Source organism: Periplaneta americana, chromosome 3, assembly GCF_040183065.1.
Source record: "Periplaneta americana isolate PAMFEO1 chromosome 3, P.americana_PAMFEO1_priV1, whole genome shotgun sequence".
Lineage (NCBI taxonomy): Eukaryota > Metazoa > Arthropoda > Insecta > Blattodea > Blattidae > Periplaneta > Periplaneta americana.
Genome location: NC_091119.1, coordinates 68,876,941 through 68,894,076, shown reverse-complemented (window position 1 = coordinate 68,894,076; position 17,136 = coordinate 68,876,941). Strand labels below are relative to the sequence as shown.

The 17,136-nt window shown below is 35.6% G+C and overlaps 1 protein-coding gene across 5 annotated transcripts in view; it reads left to right on the top strand.

Moving 5' to 3' along the window:
• Positions 1-17,136, top strand: part of LOC138696140 (restin homolog) — a 921,493-nt gene that overhangs the window by 625,037 nt on the left and 279,320 nt on the right. The gene's annotated exons all lie outside the window — the stretch shown is intronic.

The following is a 17,136-nucleotide window of genomic DNA, read 5'->3' as shown; positions in this document are numbered from 1 at the left end:
CCAGAGCCAAGACATTGCCGCTAAGTAACTTTATTTACAATTGTCCACCCTAATAATAATAATAAAGCATAGGCTAATAAAGAATATCAAATACAGGATATTTTTATTTTTCTGCAGGCTAGTGGATGAATAAAAGTGAAGGAATAACTCGTGTGCTCTAACTGCATGGCAAATAGGTTACTTAAATACTGGTTGAATCTATTTTGGTAGCTCTTTTCTAATTTCCTGCATTTAATCTTTTCTTTACAATAGCTGCACGTGTGTGTCGATCCTATGAGTTTCAACTTTAGTTCTTACGTAAAAATAAGTAATTTGTTTCCGTTTCTGATCTGTGGACAGCATTTCTGCTTTGTATGCATAAAGAAAGCTCAAGTCTATTAGGTCTATGCTCGTTAATGCGAAGGGGTAAATAATTTAACGAGCAAATAACAAACGAAGAGCCGAACACGTTGCGCGCGATACTCATAAAAGCCGACTTTAAAATAACTCGACAGCTTGCGAGATTTCTTTCTTATTGCAAGGCCTTCAGCACAGAAAACAAACTCGAAGCGTTCAGCCAACTTTCATCGGCTTTGGATTCTGCATCGCATGTGTGTGTAACGGAAGTTGCTAGAAAGTCTCACACTTAATTGAAAACAAATATCTGAAGAAACTAATTAAAGTTTAGCTTATCCTGTACTTGAAGTTACGAAGGAGCGTTTCAAAACTTTAATTCCATATAATAACAACTTACGTTTATATAGTAAAATAGTCTATATCTTTTACTTTTTCAATACCTCGACGCTCTGATAGATGTGAGTATCCCATTGAAAAATAATGATTTATGGACCTCGTGCTAAGCAAATAATTTGGTAATATCAGATAGATGTGAAGAATGAACACCACCTAATCCAGGACTGCAATTTTGTGCCACTAACTTAAATAGTCATTCAAAAGGGCTTTAAATTAAATTTATTCTATATAAAAGTCACAGGGAGACTGGGTAACTCAGTAAAGTAAACCAACTGGAAGAGCCCGGGTTTAATCCAGGCGATAACGTGATTTATCTGGTTGCAAAAATTTCCATAACGTCCGCAGCGTCCACTCAACTTGCTATCAAATGGAGTACCGGATCTTTACCGGGATAAAAGACAGTGCGGACCACACTATCTCCTCAAGAGATAATGGAAACATGGAGTTATACGTTCATGTCTTTGACGGCGTGTGAAGGGAACTATCCATTGTTTTTTTCTTTATACGAAGGAGGGTATCCGAAGATTAGCACCGCAGGCCGAGACATATGAGCCTTAACACCCCTTTATTTAGGAATAATCGAATATCAGCCCAGAACAAGGTTGTAACCTTAATTTCTCATAAGTAGACATTTTCGTGAATAATGATCGTTAATGATGCGCTTTGTGTAATGCTTATACTCGTATTAAAATCAGCACACATGTCGGAATGTTAACCTTGTTATAAAGATTAAAATTATGTACAGTTCAATGTGTTTTATTTTTCATTTTCGAAGAATATCGTATTTGCTGATTACAACCTTGTTCTGGGCGGCTATTCAATTGCTGAGTCGAAACGATCGCTTCCTTTGTTGATATTATGATTTCGCTATGTGGTATATCTGTCGATTCAGTCATGTAGGATTAGGGGTCCGATGAAGTCCCATTAAAGTACACTGTAACATGGATGTCCAAACGCCTATAGAACCAGGAGATATTGTTCGTCAAGCATGCTCTGCTAAGGTCACTAACTTTCCATATAAAATAGGGGGGAAAAAAACGTCCACACCTATGGAGTAACGGTCAGCGCGTCTGGCCGTGAAACCAGGTGGCCCGGGTTCGAATCCCGGTCGGGACAAGTTACCTGGTTGAGGTTTTTTCCGGGGTTTTCCCTTAACCCAATACGAGCAAATGCTGGGTAACTTTCGGTGCTGGACCCCGGACTCATTTCACCGGCATTATCACCTTCATTTCATTCAGACGTTAAATAACCTAGATGTTGATATAGCGTCGTAAAATAACCCAATAAAATAAAAAAAATAGGAAAAACGACCTTAAAGAATATGCGCTACGGGTTGCTTACGCCAGGGGTTACCTCGTACGAGTTACAATTGCACACCTATGCTCTATAACATACGTGCACAAACAGCGCTCAGCGAGCGGGAAAGCCGTGTTTCCCGCTCGCCGAAACGGAGAGCAAGATACGTCAGAATGACAGACTTGCTATAGGTAGAGGGAAACGAGTGGAGTGCAGTGTGTAGGCCTATTCTCAGTAACTGTTTCACGTTCTTACTTACTGCTACAGTACAGTATGGAGGAATCTAAAAGACGGAACATACGTAACATTTAACGACTTACAGCTCGAACTTACTGATCTTCAATGTGACCTAAGGGCTAAAGAGCGTTTGAATAATACTACTAGCCTGGTTGAGTTTTACAAGACTTTAATAAACTTTAATAAAGGCAGACATCGAACATCTGTAACATGTTTCATTATGATCAGTAGGCTACTGTTCCTTTCAGCTGCCAACAGCATAAAACCTCGTTTTGATGTACTGAGAAATAAAAATATAACAAAATGATATTGTACATTTAAGTAGCTATAGAATTTCTATTATTTCTGTAAAATAAATATGTCTTTATTAATTAATAATAGTTCAAGATAGTTTCGCATACACTGAACGGGAATTCATTTCATAAACACTCGTACTAGTATTTTCTTTTGTGTATATTTTGTACGAGATCACCCCTTCTTCTAGTCCATCCTTATACAGAGCGCAGCTAATATCTGCATTCCGCTGAGCTGTGAGCCGGCTCGGGGAGCGCAAACCTTGTGCAGGCCTGCTCTACAACTTCCCCTACCAAAAGCGTTCTGTCTCCTTAGACTTATGCTACCTGTACGTCAATCACAATATTACAGAGTTGTTATCTGTTGGATTTACCTACAGTGTGTACCGACTCACAGTGATACATTTTTTGAATTTCCTGGCCAACATTTTCAAAATCTCCAAAACTTGGCCAAAACATCCAAAAAGTCAATCACCACTCCTGAAAAGCTTAAGAATGGATGCAAAGTTGAATAGTTGCAAAAAATCATATTTGGTAGATAAATATTGAATGATAACCATTTATTGAAAAAATTTTGTAATCTCGTTGACATCATTTGAAATAATGAAATTATATAATATTAAAAGAGGAAAAGGAATTGGTTGGATCACTGACTGAGAAGAAACTGCCTTCTGAAGGATACACTGAAAGGAATGGTGAACGGGAGAAGGGTTCGGGGCGGAAGAAGATATCAAATGATAGGTAACATTAAGATAAATGGATCATATGAGGAGACAAAAGAGGAAGGAAGAAAATAGGAAAAACTAGAGATTGCTGGATTTGCAGTGAAAGACCTGTCCTTGGACAGAACATTATGAATGAATTAATATAATATTAAGAACATAATTGAAGTAGACACACTTTCGACGTAACGTAAACAAAATTTACTGTAGTTCTGTATTGACAACAGCTCTCTGTACCTCAGTTATTTCCTTCACTGTGTGATCTAAAGTTGCTTGCAGAATAATAACGAGCTAGGGCAAACCACACTGCGTATTTGGATAATAATTGTAATTATTAGTCGGGTGGTAGCTAGGGGCTGTTTCTTTTCCGGAATAATGAGTTTATAAACATATGCCTTAAAACTTGGCCTGAAATTTTACCGGCTCATACAGGATTGGTAACTTTAAAGTTGTGTGAAGGTTCCCCCTCACCGCGTTTATCACAACATTATTTTTGACCCGTTGCGCGAAAAGGGACCTAAAGTCGTGAAAGGAAAATTTACAGGAGAACAAAATAACGAATTTGCGGTGTAAAAACTGCATTTCTTTGTTTTGACATCTTGCGGAATCTATAGGCTTTTTTACTTACTAAACTAGGACTTAGTTTTACACAATGCTTTTTAAATACCTACATCTATCTTATAGTTGCTAATAAAACAAATGAAAACTTTAATTTCATTTTTCTCGAAAAGTACATAATGTAATATCAATATTCAATAAGTAATACATTAAAAACTATAGCACCTAGAACCATGAATTTTTTTAATGCTCAATATTTCAACCTCTTTTTGAAACCACAAAAAAAATTAAAAATCTGACTTTAGGTCCCATTCCCTGCAACTAGTCACATACTTAGTTTCTGGAAATGGGAATTATTAAATCAAATTATAAATAAATATCACATTAAAGCATTCTACACAAGTCCAGGAACTGAAACAGTGTTAGGGATTTTATTCATCAACACTTACTTTCAGAACTACGGATTCACAACAGAACTTTTTTTTCACTACGTTCAATCAAGAGCATCTGAAGCAGAATGACGTGAATGTTTAGACAAGTGCCCTGACTCTGGATACTGCACCAGAGGGACAAAATAAACAAGATTTGAAAGCCACAATCATCCCCCGTAATTTGAGATAACAGTGAATGCCCACATACGTGTTTCGCTTTTTCGTGTTTTGAACAGGAAATGTGGAAAATGTGCCACTGTGATAGTCGGTGTGGAAAATGTTATTTCTTTAGCTATATTAGCAGCATCAATTTCTCCTGCTGCGAGAAGGCTCATCTGTGATGCATAAGTGAGTTCGGTGGGAGTAACTGTTGCTCGTAAAGTGCCTATTTTTTTGCCTTTTAGACCGTTCACTACTTTTATCAAATTCAAGCACTGGAAACCCGCCTTCTCCTGAGTTTCAGTGACATATATGGTAAAACTAATGGTCTGCTGAAGCCATTGCTGATTCTGTTTTAGAAATCGGTTGAGAGAACTATTTTCCCGTGTCCATGTTAACTTCAAATTGGGTATTAAGTGACACAAGATACTTTTCAGTTATTCGGGTAAGATTGAGGGCGATGAGTCATAACTGCAATCATATTGAAACGGGATGTATAGTTGGCGCCAGGGATTTTGGCAGATGGATTTTCTTAATGTGAACTCGAGAGCGAGTTCCTCACCGCTGCAAGATCGGTTATCTCTGTCGCAGCTGGAATGGGTAGGACATAAGAGTAAACATGCACGCCCGAGTGTTCTATTGAACTCTGGACAGTCACCTCCAAAAATTAAACAAATATTACAGTAATCTATACGTGTCTCTGGTATTCCCGAGTAACTAGTTCGATTAATTAAAATGTGTCTCAATGAAACTTACACCAGAGTCCGTATAGGCCAGTTTTTATCTGATGCTTTTTCAATTCACTGTGGGCTAAAGCAAGGAGATGCACTATCACCTTTACGTTTTAACTTCGCTCTAGAATATGCCATTAGGAAAGTTCAAAATAACAGAGAGGGTTTGGAATTGAACGGGTTACATCAGCTTCTTGTCTATGCGGATGACGTGAATATATTACGAAAAACTCCACAAACGATTAAGGAAAATACGGAAATTTTACTTGAAGCAAATAAAGCGATAGGTTTGGAAGTAAATCCCGAAAAGACAAAGTATATGGTATCTCGTGACCAGAATATTGTACGAAATGGAAATATAATTTTATATATATGGAAATATATATATATATGTATATGGGAATATGTTAATCCTTAGTCACTAGATAAGACTGACTTTTATGAAATACGAACATTAAGAGTTGGAAAATGGGAGGCAGTAATAATCGAAATAATTATACCGCTTTATTTTTTTAACCAGCAGACGTGCAGCCTTTAAATTTAAAACAAAGATTCACTCATAAAATTGGGTTAGACTATTCGTCTCATCTCTCAGAATTGTTTCTAAAATATATAAGGAAAGTAAAAAAATTCAATTTCATGTAGGCTACTCCCTTGAAATAACTGAAGGTTTTTTTTTACTTCCGAGTAGAGAGGAGAGAGAAAGGAGTTGACGATTTTAAAAATTCACTAAAGTATATTTAAGAGAGACGTAAAATTTAAAATGAAGGTTACTCTCTACAATATTAGTTAAACATTCTTAGATTTTTTAAATACCATATCCTAAGGTACTGATGAAAAGGCAGAAGGGAGTAAGAAATCTCATGTCATCCGAGCTCGATGAAAGTCGATATCTGGGGATCTTTGCGATCACAGAATACGAATAAGGTATTATTTTGTTCGACTTTGTCCCTAAAGTGGTGGAGTGGGACAAAAATTGGTGAACAATTAAATAAGATATCTTAGGAGTTTTCGAGACGAAAATTACGAATAATACAATTTGTGCGAATTCAATATGGCAGTTTCAGTACTAATAATTATATTTAAAAATGAAACATCGGATACCGCAAATATACATAAACACAGGTAACACATGTACAGTATTTAAGGGGCTATGTAACACCTTTTGATAGTAGGCCTATATATTTAGTAATATCGAAAGTGTAATTTCTACATATTCTGAATGAATTTTGTGATGGAATTTAGTATAGTCATCAGCCAATACCTCTAGATTAATAAACAACTTTTTAGAATCCATAAAATATAGTATTTATTGTGAATGGTAATTATATTTTTCAATTGGTGCAATTTGTGCAGGGAAAATTAGTTTCTCCGATATTTTGTACGATTTTGAATGTTTTAAAATGCTTTCTTCTCTGTTCTATTCACAATGTGCGTGTGAAGAAATTATTGCCCTTGTAATATCCATTACAATCCTATTTATTATACTCTTATACAAATCTAACTTCCGCAGCATGCAATTTTACCCAATTAACCAAATTACATTTTGATTAATAAGAAGAATCGTAATTTTATTAATTTGAATTGTCGCACCACCAGTAGAAGATCCCTAGATTATTGCTGGACAAATCTTGTATATTGATCTGGTAAGGGTAGGATTATATATATGAAGAGTCCACTGCAAGATTGATGGATGTCACTTTCTTGTCGAAAATGAACCATGCCTGTCAATGCATAGCTTAAGACATATAAAATGTACATACAGAGTTATATGGCATTAACACTGATAGTCATTGTCCAGTAATGATCGGAAAATCACAGTTAAGCTTTCAGCGCTAAACATTTCAAACTTTCAATTGCTTCTCCTGCAAAATGTATTCCAAATGACATCCATCATTCTTGCAGTGGACTCTTCATATATGCGCAATGCAATTCTTTTTCCTTTTAATTTAGAAAATGTAGGAGACGTATTGTAAAATCATTGCGAACGAAAGTCATTTACATGTATTTAAGGTATTCTTTGAGTCTGACTGTACCGTGGTGTGTTTATCAATAATAACGATACGAGAGGCGAGTGTGAACATATAAACAACGACAGAGAGCCTTATCGCAATTCATTATCTCAGTTCTCACAAAACATTGGCTCGCCTACTGGAAATGTCATTGAGGTCATCTGCCAAAATCGGTGCCTCCGACTATACCTACACATTTGACCAACACTACAGTAGAGTATTTGTACTGACTCAGTTTAGTTTCGAGTATGCTGTACATCAGGCATGTCAGAAATCAGACTCTGAATGTGCAGTTATGTGCGCGGATCGCCGGTCTGTGCGGACTTCATCATTCAAGGGTTGCTCTTACCAGTTCTTAGCTGGAGGGATCTACAGTAATATATTCTGCTCTTCTAGGGGTTGGATTAAATAGGCATTTGGACATTATAAACACACTTAGCAGAAGGAAAAAAAACACGGTTATTATCAGTGTCTATATTTGACAATTGCAAAACAAAAAACTTTAGGCTTACTCAGTTATACTTCACAAAGTAGTGGTTTGTAAAGCATAATTTATTAAATTGATTTCTATATAGTATTTGGAGAAAAAGACTATTGCAGTAATTTCGAAACAACAAAAAACGAACACAGTATTTCATTTTACGTAGTAGGTACTAATTATTTTAAATAATAGACCCTATTTTTTCATTGTTCGTCAAGAATTATTATTTATTGGGACCATTAGTACACAAATGTTAAAGAAAATATACTCCCAATTAATTACATGCAGTAGGACATTGTGAAGTTTTTATACTGAAAGCTTTTCCTTGCTGTATGTCAATATAAATTAACATTAATATTAATAAACGATATAAATTAGGCCTAAGTTTAGAATTTAAATTCTCATATAGTTTATTTAGAAAACGTTGAGAGCAAGTATCGGCAAGTTGGAAGCGTTACTGAAAGAAATTAAAAGTGTAGTTCACAAGCTGTGAAGCGACGATATTCTATTTATTTATTTATTCTGGTGTAGTTAAGACCATCAGGCCTTCTCTTCCACAACACCAGGAATACAAATACAATAACAGAAATAAAAAGGAAAAAAAAACACTATAAACGAAGTAAAGTCACACAAAAATATACACAGGTTGCAGTCAGGTTTAAAGATTTATTAATGTAAGTATATTAGCATACATAATATAGTGACGTGAGACGGAAAATTTGCCATTATATATTTTTCCAGAAAATTTTTCCGCCTTGCAAATAGTTGCTTACAACCTCAAGAGCCTTAATGTATTCCTCACAATATTCTCATCACTTACCAACTTATGAAATCAAAGTCGTAAGTCGTCTAATCTTTGATGGCTGTGTTAGTACAGACTCTAAAACAACGCCAACGTCAAGTTCGTTTTGCCGTGAGAGTACTGATTAACTTTACTAATCTGATCTAAACTGTCACAACACTATTACCTCGACATGGGCTGATCAAAACTTTTCATTTTAAAATAATTATTTTGGCTGAGGAAAACATTATAACAATTATGTTATATGATTCATAATTTCCCTTCTTCGTTATCTGTGAACTCCTCACTTTATTTATCATAACTCATTCACAGACAGCCAAATCAGCACCCGTACTGAAAGTGAGTTACTGAAAGAAAAGCTGATATGCTGTTGCAGGTTTGTATAGCCCTGTCGCGTTCCACTCCAAGGCGATTCACTCCCTCCAGGTAGGGGAATAGAAAGTGCACATCGCACAGAGACTACTGCACAATGTGCAGGGTTTTGACATGCCTGCTGTACATGAACCACTAGCAAGAAAACTAGGACTTCAGGATAATGAAGAACGTAGACCCTATTCTAAGGTCATAAACACAGTAATCTTGGTTGAGAGGATTAGCTGCGGGATGCGGTGTTAAGTTCAATAGCCGCAGACAGTATGCTCGCGGCCGACCGGCAAACATATTTCGCGGTTAAAACTAGCAGCTCTAGAGTAACTAACAAAATACTGACCTACTTTATTTTTAAAGATTTATGTACTCATTCATGTCATGGAAAGAGATGCAGGAACTGTCTTACCTAAACGCACGTGTTTGTTGGTGATACTACATTATATGGTCTGCTAAGAAAGGAAAGTTGAAATGGAAAATATTATTATTCTACTCGTATTCCCCAACAAGTGTACGTTTATGATTCATATGTTTCAACTGAATCCGCTCCTGCTGCTGGGAGTTTATTTCAAGAGAAATTCTCAGGTGTTCGAATTTCAAGTTTAACTGCTACTCATAACTTGGTTAATAAATTTCGTGAAACGGGAAGTGTTCAAGATAAGAAACGAAAAATATGACGTACACTAGGTCAAAATGAAAGTGGCCGGTCTCTTGAGCAGCGAAAATTTTCTAAGTCCCTTCGGGTGAGTGCGCAGTTCACTACCGTAAACCTCCGTGCGCCGCTTTAGTTAACTCCACAATACAAGGCGCTGATTTGGGCTACCTCCACAGCATGCTTCGAATCTCCGTACTGAATTTTTTGTTTTGTCATTTCTTTTATTTTTTACAACTCCTTTCAGTGTAATATAATCAAATAATTTTGCTTATGCTAATTCATGTTACTGACAGATAATTACAAAATTGGTGAAAATTTATGGTTTTAATTCCAGGAAATCAGGATATATTTTGTCATCAGAATTACAAAATTGGTGAAAATTTATGGTTTTAATTCCAGGAAATCAGGATATATTTTGTCATCAGAATTATGGTTTTTCTTCTTGTTTACAATTACTACGTTTATGCCCTGGTGATCACGGATTTAGATTAGTATAATAATCATATTCCCTGTAGCACAACAAAAAAATTAATTGTCAATTATTTAACCGTCAATATATTTACTGAATGTCACTTAGACAATAGAGTGCAAAGAAGCAGGGATTAATAAAATAATTAACACAGTATTTTAATATGAAAGCTCCTAATTGTCGTCTTTAGTATTACTTCCATCTAGCGTCAAATGTTCCTATTAACACGAAAAAAATAATAAAGCTGAAAGTATTCTAAGGATTAAAAATTACGAAAGCCTGTTATATTTTCACTGATGCATTTAAAAGGCAACAAAAAAGAAGTTTAGTAATTCCACGAAGATTTAAACTTACAACCTCACGACTCTTAGCTAATGCTCTACAAACTACGCTAAGAGTTTTACTGAAGTCAGAATGGCATTGTAACGAGCATTGGGCATACTTCACTTGAGAATCTGTTACACAGTATATAGTGTTTGTGTTACAATATTCACTGTTTAAACACTTTGAACGATCTATCTGTTTTAAATCTCGTATATGAATTATTTTCTCGGAAGAGTTTATTGATTAATAGTTGTGTTCTCCATTATAACTACTAGAAGAATATACGCAATCTTTTGAACAAAGCCTGGCTGTCCCGAGCGCTCACGGAAACACCCGATTCGAACTTAATCTCTCAGACGCCGACCACTTTCATTTTGACTAAGTTTACAGTGCTTGCAGAAGAAACTTTGGATGGCATTGGATACCTGTTAGAAAATTCGCCTAAAAATCTCTTCGGCGTTTTTCTCAGTACACGAGAGAGGCTAAGAAGTTACCTAAGTTAGAACCGTATAAAGTTACTGTGGTGGAAGAACTTAAACCAGGTGATCCAGAGCTTAGAAGTTCTGTGAATGGATTTTGAGTGAAGTGCATGACGAAGAAAATGATCCTAATCTCATTTTGTTTTCGGACGAAGCTTGGTTCCACTTACTATGTTACTATGCAAGATAACCGATTCTGGAGTTGCGGCAAACGTAATCTGCCCCATGAGGAATCCCTTCATGACCAAAAAATTGGAGTATGGTGCTCACATAGCGGTTACAGAATAACAGACTTTTTTTAAAGAAACGACTAATAGTGACAGCTATGTGCAAACCATTTTGCAGCTCCTTTTTCTTCAATTAGGCCTAACTGTTTCGCGTTTTTAGCAGCTTGACTCTGCAACGGCAGATAGGCTACAGCCTATGTTTCCTTGCAGGCAATTCATGAAGTATTCGGCGATAGATTCATCACTAACAACATATGAAGGGTTCAGAACCATAGTGGGCCAAGCGCCATTTACTAAAACCGTAGAAAGCAAGGGTTAAAATGAATTTATTATCATAACTCACTGGAAACATATAGCAAGTAATATAAAGTATACACATTAAAACTAAATGATATGTCAATATTCATTAAACTATGGTATTCACTTAACTTTAACCCTTTCTACGTTTTTAATAACTTGCGCTTGGCCCACTATGGCTCTGAACAGTTCATGTAGTCCCTTCGATCTCCCAATCTAACCCCCTATAATTATTATCTCTGGTGAACATTAAAAGCTAAAGTGTATAGTTATTACTTATTACGATGTACCGAAGTACATATTATGATATTTCCATGCAGAAATTCTGCGTCATCATATAATGAAGGATGGGTGGAACGGAGAAAAATTCTCTCCGGCACCGGGATTTGAACTCGCGTCAGCACATAGAGCTGAAAACCAGGGTTGAAATCGCGGTGCCACCCATCCTTCATCATAAAGTGTACAGGACAATAATTCCACACATTGAATAACATCGGTCAAAAGATTACTCCAGCTTCACAAAGAGAACAAGGAAAGATGACTGATAATTTTCTAATCAAATGCCATGAATATTTGGAAAATGAAGGTGGTCCATTCCAGCATCTGCTTGCATGATGTAACTTTTTAGAAATAAAAATAAGTAGTATTCGCGAAGAACAGGCCGCGCTTCCGGTTCTTAGTGCAGATTATACATCTTAATCCGTTATTTAACTCCATTTTAACAATAAAGATATCTGGAGTAGTAGTGATAGCGAAATAGTATTTAATGAAGATATATAGAGGATTCGCCATGGTATTACACAACATTCGCCTACAGTTGGAGAAAATCTTGGGAAAAAAACACGATATTCAGCCGAAGCGGATTCGAGCCCGATTCCTAACGTACCCTCGGATTTAAGTTCATTTTTTATGCCAGAGCTATTGTAGTGACTCATACTACCCGGCCGAGTGGTTATGTCGCAGAGTTATCGTAACGGGGGAAATCACGTGACAATTGCTTTCTTAACAGGTCCTTTTCTTTAAGTTATTTTAAACAATTGCATATTGCGTAGAAGTCCAATTCCAAACAGCAAATGTTTCCAGGAAATAACTAAGACAGTCCAGCCATAAGCCTTTACAGAAGGGATAGCAGAAACGGGTGGGGGAAATCGAGATGCATCATAACCACTCGGACGCATGGTACTACTACATTAAGGTTGTGAAGCATATTGACAAAATTATTCCAAAAAAAAAAAAAATTGAACTAGACATTGTCGTACACAACTTATCATGAAGAAATGAAATATCGCCATGCCACTTTTTCTGTAATAGAAACTTTTTCCCCAAACAAAGAGTCAGGCATTATTTTGCGAATTTGTGGACCGATTAAAATGCCCTCTTTTAATTTTCCTTCACTCAAACTGGTAAATTTTTCTTTTAAATACTGAAAACCACACCCTTGTTTGTTCATTGCATAGATCTAATTTTGAACTGTTACGAAATTTACTGAATAGAAAGGACCAATATCCGTTTATTTGTTAGAAATACAAGAAAAACATGCCAACAACCATAACAAACCGGAAATAGGTAATTGATTAACTGGCGAACTTACTCGTGTTAATTATGTAAGCATGTGCAGCACAAGAAAATGGCTATAACCCAAACATAATAGACAACATCATAAGGAAGACAAAACAAAAACTCAACAAATACAAAAACACACAAAACACAACACAAACACAAGAACACAAGAAATACATCATACTAACATACGAAAACAAAACCACACATAATATCGCATCCTCCTTCAGAAAACAGAAATACAACATAGCATACAGAACAGAAAACACACTACAAAGACATCTCAACACATAAACAACACAAAAAAATAAATACAACCACACAGGCGTATACAAACTCACATGCAATAGTTACGACAGTTTCTACATTGGACAGACAGGCAGATCATCTCAAACTCGATACAAAGAACACATTAAAGCAATAACCAGAGGACACAATACATCTACATATGCCGAACACATAACTAATGCCAACCATACATACAATAACATAAACACAGGCATAGAAATCCTACACATACAACCCAAAAACCAAAAACTCAACATACTAGAACAATATGAAATATACAGGCACACCAAAACACACCCTAATCAAATTCTCAAGACACAGATCAATTTCAGAACACACACACTATTTGACACAACTCTTCACTACACGAACGCACCCACACAACAGGCAGAGATGTCGAAATGCCGCCAAGACCCAGAAGGCTCTGATGATGGTGTCAAATAACACCGAAACAGCTGTAAGCCGCACATGCTTACATAATTAACACGAGTAAGTTAGGCCAGTCAATCAATTAGTTATATTCAAGTGTTAAAAGTAGTGTACGCAAGATTCAACATGGAAATAGATCATAAAGTCATAAAATACATTAGCTTTTCTTTTGGTTTACAACCCCTAACCCGCACCATAGCGCTTATCGAAAAGTGAAATCAAAATATATCTTAACAACCTTACGTGATAAGAAGAAAAGAGATGCATTTTCGGATTCAGCGCACACCAAAGCTTAAGAGACCCATTGTTATAAGTCAGAGCAAAATTCTTGTTGTTCAGATAGCCTACTGAAAATATATATATATATATATATATATATATATATATATATATCTTTGCACTATATCAAACATAACAAATAGCCTGGAATTAGGTATTCTGAATACTGTTCAAAGAAATTATGAGAAAGATATGGCAATAATAATAATAATAATAATAATAATAATAATAATAATAATTTTGTGATAATTTCTTGAAAATCTAAATTGAACTAGTGCTATTTGTGTTAACGACGGCCTGATGTAGATTTTCACATGATCTTCGAAGTACCGGTGTTAATGTGTAAGAAACAGTTAATTAAATACAGGTCTGCGAAGTGTTTGCGACCAGGAGGTATGTCACTGCGTGACGGAAGAAAACCTGACTTCAACACGTCCCTCCCGAATTGTGTTATTGCAATTAAAGTTTTATTAGTACAGACATCACTGTGAAGTGTTTTATTACATGCAATGAGTTTTAAATAAATGACTAAACTAACAGTGCAGCTTACTACAGCATTCGTGATATTCTTTACGAGCACTGGCTGCAGATGTTTACTTCTGGGTGTTATGACTTATAATTAATTTTTATGCACGTTTACCGTTTTACACCCAGTTGCTTAATAGTACTAATTTGCGTGTGAAACGTGTTTAACATACTCCTTAATAAAGCGCACTGAGAACGTCAGCGATGAGGTTATCTTTCGAGTAGGCTAATTGTTCATCTCTCCAATTCCCGTGGTACTGCATCAACCATTTTCACACTCAAATTGGAATTAATACCAGAGCTTTCATATCAGTAGTTTTCACACTTGAATTAGCCTTTATTTAAAGCTTCTATATAGATTGTTTTCGCATTAGAAATGAGCAATAATTGAGTTTCTGTGTGAATAGTTTACGGATTCAAAATGAGCATTAATTTGAGCTTCATATCGAATTATACATTAAGACGAGCTCCTATAAACATAGTTTGAGCTTATTAATTGTTGAATGCATTCATGATCGCTTGAACATTAAGCCGAGTTTCTATTAGGGTAAGTGAAGGTATTAACGCCATCAATTCAAGGTATATGGAGAGTTTTGATATTCGAATGAAGTATTGATCCAAATTTCTATTTTGATAGTTGTCACACTCGAATTTAGCTTTTCAATTCAAGACCGTATTTGAGTAGTATTGAAACTCGAATTAAGCATCAATCTAAACTCCTGTACTGATTGTCTTTACACTCCAATGATTCGATTCTATGTATAATTAAATATCACTCTCGAAGCATTAGTAAAAACTTTTACAGTTTTCTGTTTTTATTCTGATTTAACTCTATGTCCAGAAACAGTTTCTTTATTTACACATTTGAGTCACATATTCAGACTTCAAATAGTCGAATTTTTATGTACAGGGATTGCTAGCTCCGAATTAGAGTACTGTTTAATTAAACGTAGACCTATGGTATTTTAGCAATTTATTTTCTGATTGTTCTATATACATTTTAACACTTTTAAAGGCTTTAAACAATGAATGATAACACTTCGAAACTAATCAGCCAGCTAATTTCCTAAAATGTTAACACAGTAAAGAAGTTGTGAAGTTAATCAGTAATTAATTTTCTTAATGTTTGCAAAAATATTCGAAAATATTACTCTTAAATTTATTACGTACTAAATCCGTTCCTCTTAGTTCACTTGTATTTCTAGTGTCAAGAAGACTTACAATTATTAGAGATTTAGAGCAGTTTTACTGCAAATACCATATACGTGACTCGATCTGAGCCCGAATATGTAAGGACAGTAATTATTATATGCAGACAACAATACTGCAAATAACAAGATTTGTTAAGTTTTAGAACATAATTTGTATCGATATAACGCTTATGATTTCTGCCATAGAAGACATATATTAACTGAATCATGATAAATCGTTGGCAGTGCATAGTGTACTGTATATCGTAATCACTGCCGCCACTACCAACAATACATTACCACCACCAACATACACTATCATCACGAGAATAACACCTCTGCCGTCATTACTAATTGTCATCGCTATCTTCTATCGTATTCTTCGTATTAACTTATTCCTTACCGTCGCCGTAATATCATCTGGTATGAAAATATCTCAAAACTGCGATCGATAACGTCTGACAGGCGACGTAAACATTGCCAGCAGAGGATGGGAGAAGGATAATTATTGCTATTCAACCAACGGCAGAAGTCACATTCGAGACTTGTCTAGAAGTTGAGCGGTCTGAAGCGTTCTACCTCCGCCAACTTCAAGACAAGCCTGGAATGTGTAGGGTTACCATGAGAAGAAATTCTATAGGAGGACATGGAATCTAACATAAGAGGACATTGCTGAAAAAAGGAGGACCTTTTAAAAATTGGTATGAACAAAATTAAATAAAGATAAAAACAATGGCTCACCTTAGTTTTCTCACTAGTTGCTGGATCAGTATTACATAATATGTACCCTACTTATCGGTGGAGCCCACTTTGTGCACAAGAGCCTGAAGAGACAAACTTATATCTTGTAACAAATAACTATGGAACTGTTCACAGGACATGTCCTTGAAATTATATTTCACTATGATGATGCCTCTGATTGTCTCTGTTAGCATGTGATTTCGTTCTTTTTGTCCATTGAGCAGATAATAGGAAAAATACTATCTCAGCACTTTCCATTGTGATTTGGGATAAATAAATAAAATTGACATATTTTTAAGAGTTCTGAGAAAGTTTCAGTGCTCGCAGAACTATTGGAATTGAAGAATTTGCATCATTGTTTATCTAAACTTAAATCTTTGTCCAAATTAACTTGATTGGCTTATCTTTGTACATTGCAGAATAAAATTGATAAACTAGCTTAGAATCACGTATAATGATGTTTTTAGAGTGTAAGATTTCAATGCGTGTCAAATAGGTCATAATATTTTATGTTTTTTATGTGCTCCAGCTTCAACCATTGAAAGCAGTTAAATTCTTTCATATGTTTTCACCATTTGTTTAGATATTCTATGCATAATATCGCACATTATTCAATATTAATATTAATTCTAGTTGAAATGCGAAATGCCGGCCAGTTGAAAATTTTTTTAAATGCCTGCCGGACAGGATAAAATTATAAAAAAGAGGACTTGTCCTTCTTTTGCCGGACGGATGGTAACCCTTGGAATGTGATCTCTGACATTGGTTGATTAGCAATTATCCTTTGCCGGCAATGTTTACGTCGCCTGTCAGACATTATCAAACGAAGTATAATTTCTCTCGTTCTTATTTC